Here is an 8,431-nt window from a genome sequence, read left to right as displayed (position 1 = left end):
ATCTGTTTTTTTTTTTTCTGGCATTGGATAGGTGAAGAAGCTAAGCAGTATTTCAATGTTCGCTCAGAAACCTCCTCAATGGGACAGAATAATTGATATCTCAACTGCCTTTTCTTCCAGAGCAGCATTTCCCATGGATTTTCTCAGAGATTCAAGGCCTGGGGTGTTTTCTGGATGAGAGGAGACTGGTTGGAGCTGAGATTTTTTTGTCTATTTAAATAGAAGTTACATTAATATATATATATATATATATATATATATATATATATATATATATATATATATATATATATAAATATACTTAACTGTCCAGTGGTTTCAGCCCAAGAGAACTGGTGATGGCAGCCTGGAAGAGAAGGGTGAGTATGCCAGCCCATTCAATGAACAAGTCAGTGTAAAATAAAAGACAGCTTTGACAGAGGTGGCACATACAAATTACAGTGATTTAAAAAAATTTTGTTGTCAGATGTCTCATTTGAAAGACAGACACACATATGCAGTTTCCCCTTCCCAGATCTTTGGCTGAGTTTTCTCATCTCGAGATTTGGATCTTCCTTTGGCTCCAGAGAAGAAAAGCTAATCATGATACTGAAGCCTTTCATAGTTTAATTTTGTATTGTTCTGTCTTATTTTAGGGACACACCCAGCTCTGCTAAAGGCTTACTCCTGTGGATTTCACTCCTAGTGGACTCTGGGGACCAATATGTTACCAAGGATGCCATCTGGGTCACAATATAGGTCCCACATTGACCATCTCTCTGGCTTCTCTTCATGTTCCTACTGTAACTCCACTTCACGTTCTGCTCTGACTCTTCTTCATGTGGCTCTTCTTATTCTCACTATGGCCATTACTATGGCTCCTCTTCATGTTCATGCTAGGATGGATTCATAAGACAGAGGTAGATTAGAACCAAGAAGGAAATTGCTTTTATTGAGGTAATTGGGCCTTAGTTATTTTTGTGGCTTTCTGAGCAATGAACTTATTGATGGATAGTATAGGCCAAATTATTTCTGGGATGCTAATTTGTTAAAAATATTAGAAAAAAATACAGTTGAACTAATAATCTCTTTATTAAAAATAAATTATATTACGAAAAATATTAGGGGCCGGAGCAATGGTGCAAATGGTAGGGCATTTGCCTTGCACACACTAACCTAGGATGGACCCCAGTTCAATCCCTGGCGTCTCATATGGTTCTCCAATTCAGGAGCTATTTCTGAGCCATAGCCAGGAGTCACTGACCCTGAGGGTCACTAGGTGTGGCCCAAAAAACAAAAACAAAAGAAATTAAATCATTTTTATTTACATTTAAATATTTAAAATTATCCATCTAGCTTATGGATGTCTAACTTATAACTTTCTTATAGAGACTGAAATTTCATATCTAATCTTTTTTATGTATCATCATTCATATACTCTTTGTTGCAATTATTCTTTTGTATTGGTCTCGGTACCAGGCACATTTTGATGTCAATCTAGATTTCTTTCTCTTCCTTTAATTGTTGTTTAGTTTTCTTGTGTGTGTGTGTGTGTGTGTGTGTGTGTGTGTGTGTGTGTGTTTATTTGTTTGGTATAGAGGAAGCCTCAAACCCCAATTGTGGGTGGAGAACAGGTAGGGGTAGGATGCCTAGGTGAGAGAAGCACATGCAAAGAAGAAATATCCTGAATAAATTGAAAACAAGTTACTCCCATAACTGCCCCTTATGGAGTTGATGAAAAATGCAGAAATATGAGATGGAAACTAAATGAACCATGTCCAGAAGTTCTCTGTAAAAGGCAGGAACCCCTGGCTAGAAACTAAAAGAGTGGCAGTATTTTGCATAGGTGCAGTAAAAGTTGGAATAATAAAAAAAAAATCCTTTAACCTAAGAGCAGTGTGTCCTTACCCAAGAAGCATTTGGTAATAAGATTATTTTAGGTTTTTAGGCAACCTAAATTTATCTAACCCAGGGTCTTTCTTCTAGGTTCCAGGAAAAGTTCTTATCACTGTTATTGCAGTAGGATTGCTGACATTAGAAATCTTGGATTTTGCACAGATCCTGTCAATGTCAGGGCATTATGAAGTGTGTCCTGAATTTATTATTCCATTAGGTAGAATGGCATAGAAACCTGCCCTCTATGCAAGCCATTGCTGTTTCCAAATTATTGTTAGGGTGGCATCATAGGAGTGCATCCTGGTGCAAGTCAGTACCAGAAAAGCACAAAAGCTGAATTTCTGGTGATGATGCAGAAACCTGTGTGTGTTCCAATAATGGGACGCAAGGTTCAGGGGTGAATGTCCAATCACCGAGCAACTGAAACATTATGACAAATGTTCAGGGTATAAGGCCACCCTGCAACTTAAAAATTTTAGAATCCCTGTCCCTAATAGATAGCAACTTTTATCTAAACTAAGATTTTTCATGTATACTTACCTGGCAGGGGAGATACCATGATCACGAAGGTGGTTTCCCCAGGGTGAGGCTTATCTATTGCACTCCGGATGTGCTGACCCCTGCGATTTCCCCAAATGTGGGAAACTCGACTGCATAATTTGTGGTAGTGGGGGACTGCGTTCGCGCTCTCCCCTTAAAAAAAAAAGATTTCTTCATGTTATTGTGCCTGTACAAAAAAAGAGAATAATTACACAAGATTCTATTGGAACATAAGGGAGCATTAATACCAAGCTAAATAATTCCTATTACATAGATCTAGCAACATGTCAGGTTTAGAGGAAGCCGCAAACCCCAACCCAGGGGAGATTGGGGAATGCACATCTGGAAGCAATGCTGACACAGGAAGTAATCCATATCAAGTTAGAGAGTTAAAATTGGTTCAAGAACTCCCACCACATGCTATCTGTAAGCAGGCAAAAGGGAGCTAGGAGGCAAACAGGCTTGCTGTGGGGCCAAAACCAGAAGTCTGTCTGACCAAAAGTCTTTATTGGGAAAAGTAGGATGCCCCTCATGAGTGAAGAATAAGATAGGGGTAGGGAGCCAATCCAGAGGTTCTTTACTCCTAAGGTAGGACAAGCACATGCAAAGAAGAAATAGCTTGAATAGTTTGAAAACCAGTTACTCCAACAGTTCGTTAGTTTTTCAATAACACCTAGTGTTAACCTTGGCTCTGCACTCAGGAATGACCTATGACAGACTAGGAGACCATATGTAGTATAAGGATCAAACCTGGGTCAGCTGCATGCAAAGCAAGTACCTTACTGCTGCACTATCTCTCTGATCCTGGCTCTAGTTTTCTATCTTAGGTTTGTTACATCTTACCCCACATTTTAGCAATTTGTCCAGGTTTCATTTAGTCATGATTATAATAAATAAAGCTGCAGTAAGAAATCCTTTAGGTTGACCTTCTAGGCTTCGGTGCCTAATTCTATAAGATATCAATGTTGAAACTGAATTACTGAGAAAAAGGCTCAAGGTTGTTTTTAATAACTACTTCCTATGCAGAGTCATCAAGGGAAGCATATTAACCAGATTTTTTCCAAAGTGACAATTTCCTCTCTTTTTGATGGCTTGGAAATTAACAATTTCTAGAAACACTCTCCTGATGGAGCTCTCACTTGTCCAACATGCAGGTCTAAAATGATTCCTTTCTTGTTCATTTTTATGGGTGATAATGTGTTCCTCCCACCTGGCACTTTTTATTTCACTGCAGCTATAACAAGAGCAGCAATCTAGGTTACCTGAAAACCTTTTCCTTGTTAACTTGGCTCAAAATATACTAAGGCTGGAGATAGAATTGAAAAGTAGTAGCTCTCTCCTGGTTATATAATGCATCACTTGGACTCATGCACCTTTTCCTCTTTAGTTTTTCTGTTAAAAATAAAAAAAAATTAAGGATGCCACTCATTTGTTAGGATGCAGAGTGGATAGTCATTAGACCTTGTTAGGGCAGATGGTCTGTCACCCTCTCTTCACACAAATGCAAAGCAGTTTACTTTAGAAAAGTGCTAAGTGAATGAGATGCTTAATAATAATAAACAAGTATCTTAATACTCTGTGATTAGCACTCAGTAATGACTAATGTTCAGACTTTGTTTCTGTCAAAAATCCATTTCATCAGACATGGAAATAGCCTAAATTATTTGATATGCATTAGCTGTAAAAAAAGACCTCTTGCAGCATGAGATATTCAAGTCTGTGACCCTTCTGAGCTGAAGCAGCAATTAGGAGAGCTATCTGTTCCATTCAGACCCCAAAAAGGAAAGTATTCAGTGCTAGGAACACAAAGCATGGTCGTTTGAAAGTCCAGATACTCTTATTTTAGCATTGACTTATCCGTTCTTTTCCACCACCTCAGACCCTCAGATTGCTCTTCCTACCTTTCAACAATTCACTATTTTGTTTTATTTTACTTGTTGTATAATCTTAGACCACCTGCAGAGCTGTTACCTGTTTATTCAGTTATACACATCTGGGTTCCATTGTGCCCTAAAAAATATAAGCTTGGTAATATGGAAATTAAGGATATTAATGAATATCTTCTAGGTAATTTGAGGCTTTGCTGTGTTTGAGCATTTGTGCTATGTCAGATCATAATGCAATACTAATTCAGATGATCTGGATGGGAGCCTGAGTGATTTCATTTCTAACAAGATCTGGATCACTCTGGAGTAGTGGGGAGATGCTGTGATAAATGGTTGAGCTCTGTTGTGTGCATAACCTCGTTGCTTGAAAGTTGATGTTTCTATGGTTGAACAAATGGGTGACTGCCAAATCTGGAGGTTGCTAAGATCACAATGTCTGTGATCAACAGTGAAAGCATTTAAACCTTGAAAATGTGAAATACATGTTTTATTCTTTGCAATAAAAGATCCAGAAGTAGTTAGTTACCTTAGTCAGGTAGACATTACACAAAAGCAGATACTTTGAGAATGGAGCGGTAGAGCAAGGAGTAAGGCATCTGCATTGCCTGCATTCGCCTAGGACAGACCAAGGTTCGATCCCCAGAGTCCCATAAAGTCAGGAGCGATTTCTGAGCACATAGCCAGGAGTAACCCCTGAGTGGCACCCGATGTGACCCCCACCAAAAAAAAAAAAAAAAAACAGACACTTTTTAGTAGCAGCTATTATAGCAGCAGCTATCCAAATCTATGAAAAACACCACAGTTCTGTTAAACTACAAGAGCAATGTTAATAAAAAAAATGTTATTGGTAAATACGTATTGTACAAGCACATGCTACATTGGTAAAGTACTGCAGAGGTGTTCCCTGCTCTATGTAAAGTAAAAAAGACAATAGACCATATTTAAGTTATGAGGCTAATGTTGGGTTCAATTTTCTAATTATATGATAAACTAGATCCTGTTAAAATTTTCACCTTAGTGATACAGTATTTGCAATGTACTCATGGAGCATGTAAAAGGGCAGATAATTGGCATTCAGCTGTATGATTATCCCATGCCTGCATCTTGTGGCTTATTAATTTCTTTATATAAGCATCATGGTTACAAAACGTTTGTAGTTGGTTTTAAGTCATAAAAATACACCTGTTCACCAATACAATCTTCCCACCACCAATGCTCACCATCTCCTTCCTCCCTCACCCTGTGCCTACATTCTAATCAAAATATGTATGTGTGTCTGACTTCTATGACACTTCACTTAACTGTGACCTGTGATAGAAAGTATAAAAAGACCAATGATTTATATTTAATTTAACAGAGATGGATAGTCCAGTTTGTTCTGGTTGTTAAGCAGTAGGATGTAGTAGAGTTCAAACCCAATACTTTTTTTTTTAATTTAATCTGCCTACACACTTCAATCATTAACATCCCACAAAGATGTAACAAATCACCACTGGCAATAGGTATCTGCATCTATGTTATGCAATTTCTCCCTTCAGCAAATACTTGACACAGAGAGGTAAATGATTTTCAGTACACTGAGATGCATACTTAGAATATTCTTTCTTGAGATATTTCACACCTAGGAAGGCAGAAACGAATAGAAGGAAGAGCTGGCTTGGGGTCAGTGATACTAGTTATGTGTCTTCCTAGGACTGGAGATTTATTGTGAGAACAGTGCCCATGATCCTCATCCAAGCCTCCAAGAAGAAAGGTCAAGATAAAAGTAGTGTGGTGATGTTGATTGAGTTTGTTTGGCTTCTTTCCCTGTTCTCATCCACTTGACAAATAGCTTATGCCTTCTTCAATGAAATTTTTTGTTTAGAATATATTTATTGGGATTCTCTAGTGTTGCTTCTGGTGGTTTATTCAAAGCAAAAGAACAGTAGGGGCTCAGGAAGTATTTTATATATACATTGACGTTCTTGAGTTTGATCATCAACACCAATAGACCCCCCCCAAAAACAAACAAACCAAAACAACAACATAAACGTAGTATAGAAGTAGAGGCATTTGCCTTGCACATGGCTGGATGACCTAGGTTTTCATCCCTGACCTTTGATTTGGTCCCCCAAGCCTGGAAAATGTGATCACTGAGTCCTGAGCCCTGATCTCCCCAGGTGTGACTCCCAAACAAAACCAAAAACACTAAATAACTGTGGCAGCTTAAATAAAAAATACAAGGTCAAGCATCACTAACATTTTATTAACTATTCTATATCTACTTCTCTGAGTGAATCCTATGTGATCAATGATGGACTATTGGGGAAAGCGTGTACAAAATTAAGATAGTGTGAAATGAATTTTAAGTAATTTTTATGGGACAGAGGACTCAAATGTCAGTAAAATGCTAGAAGGTTTGCCTGATGAGAAGAGGCATTTTGAAGACTATTGAGAATATTTTATTAAACTTTATTGATTGATTAATTGACTGATTGGTTGTTGGGCCACACCTAGTGGTACTCAGGAGTTACTCCTGGCTCTGCACTCAGAAATTGTCCCTGTCAGGCTGGGGGTTCATATGGGTGCCAAAAATCAAATTGGGTCCTTCCCAGATCTGCCACATGCAAGGCAAATGCCCTACCACTGTGCTATATCTCTGGCTCCAACTATTGAGAATATTGACAGTCTAATTTAAGCTCTGTGTGTGTGTGCTTGAAAGAGAGAGAAAAAGAGGGTAAGAAAGATAAATAGAGAAGAGAGAAAGATTCAACTGAAAGTCTTTCTAGGGATTCAGAAGATTTGTGAGTATTCATTGAAAAACAGAACATCAAGAAGATGAAGCAATTCTAAGGTTCATGAGTAACTTCCTAGAATGCACTCAATTATATATAGCTTAAAACAAGGAAGGGGAAGAGTGGTTTTTTATCATCAAAGTGTAAGTTTGACTTTGGTCCCACTCAGAACTATATTCAATGTCCTGTGAAAAGAAGCTTCAGCTTGAAAGCCCAGGAAGGAAACTACTGCTGGTTGGTTATGCTTTGCCCAAAAGGCCTTTTCATTCCTCAGGTAAAACCCAAACTTGAGCAACTTGAACAATTCCTGCTGAGTTAACCGATAGAAGTTTTGGTAGTGTACCAAAGAAAAAAAATGGAATGGTTTTAAAGATAGATCAGGGATAGATATAGTAGACATGCATGTAGTCTGCAGCACATCCCTGTTCAACCCCTGGCACTTTGTCTGATTCCCTGAGCACTGATTTAGGAAGCCCCTGAGCACCATGAAGAGTGGTCCCCAAACCCACACACTTCCAAAAAACTATTCTTATCGAAATAGCCATATAAACTATATGTAGTTTATATAATATACATAATTATAGTATTATATAATTATTATATATAATAATATATACTATATATAGTATATAGTTTAGTTACTGTTAAGTGTCTCATCTCTGTCTCATCTGAAGGGTGCTATATGTCAAACAAAGGAACCCAGAGAGAGAAGTAAACTCATAAATAAAAATAAAGGAGTGTAACTGTATTTGTAGCTGCAGTTGGAGTCTTCTATTTATTCCCTCAACCTTCCTCTGTATCTGCTCAAGGTGGGTGTGTCTGTGTCTTTGCCTTGATCTGTGTCTGGTAAGTTAAAGGACTGGATTTCACTCTGTTGATTCTTGATTAAAAGTTACAATAATGGGACTGGAAAAATAGAACAGCAGGGAGGGAGGGCACTTACTTTACATGTGGCTTACTGGGGTTTGATCTTCACACCCTAGATGGTCTCCTGAGCACAGCCAGGAGTAATTTCTGAGTACGGTACATAGCTAAGAATAAGCTTTAAACACCACTAGCAGAAATTCCTGAGTGCTGAGCTAGATAGCCCCGAGGCCCTTTCAGTATGGTCTGTAAACAAACAAACAAACAAACAAACAAAAGCTACTATGATTTCTGTAACACTAAGTATGCAAACTTTCCTGCCTTTGTGCTTGTAGAATAAGGCAATTTGGAAAAGGAAGAAGGAAAATCTGGAAAGGTTTTTTTTTCCCCCAATGTGACTTAAATCTTTCTAGCAAACAGGTGTGTATGAATAAGAAGCGGGTCAAAGTAGATTTACTGTGCAAGCAGTCAGGTGTGTATATCTCTTTTGGC

At 38.1% G+C, this 8,431-nt stretch overlaps 1 non-coding gene across 1 annotated transcript; it reads left to right on the top strand.

The window, feature by feature from the left end:
- Positions 1-2,407: 2,407 nt before the first annotated feature.
- On the top strand, positions 2,408-2,571 carry LOC126013040 (U1 spliceosomal RNA). Its single transcript, XR_007497376.1, has one exon. It is a non-coding gene; the product is annotated as a U1 spliceosomal RNA (small nuclear RNA).
- The last annotated feature ends 5,860 nt before the right edge of the window (positions 2,572-8,431 follow it).

This window comes from Suncus etruscus, chromosome 6, assembly GCF_024139225.1.
Source record: "Suncus etruscus isolate mSunEtr1 chromosome 6, mSunEtr1.pri.cur, whole genome shotgun sequence".
In the NCBI taxonomy this organism is placed as follows: domain Eukaryota; kingdom Metazoa; phylum Chordata; class Mammalia; order Eulipotyphla; family Soricidae; genus Suncus; species Suncus etruscus.
The sequence above is the reverse complement of the archived record's forward strand: the minus strand, read 5'-3'. Positions and strand labels throughout refer to the sequence as shown.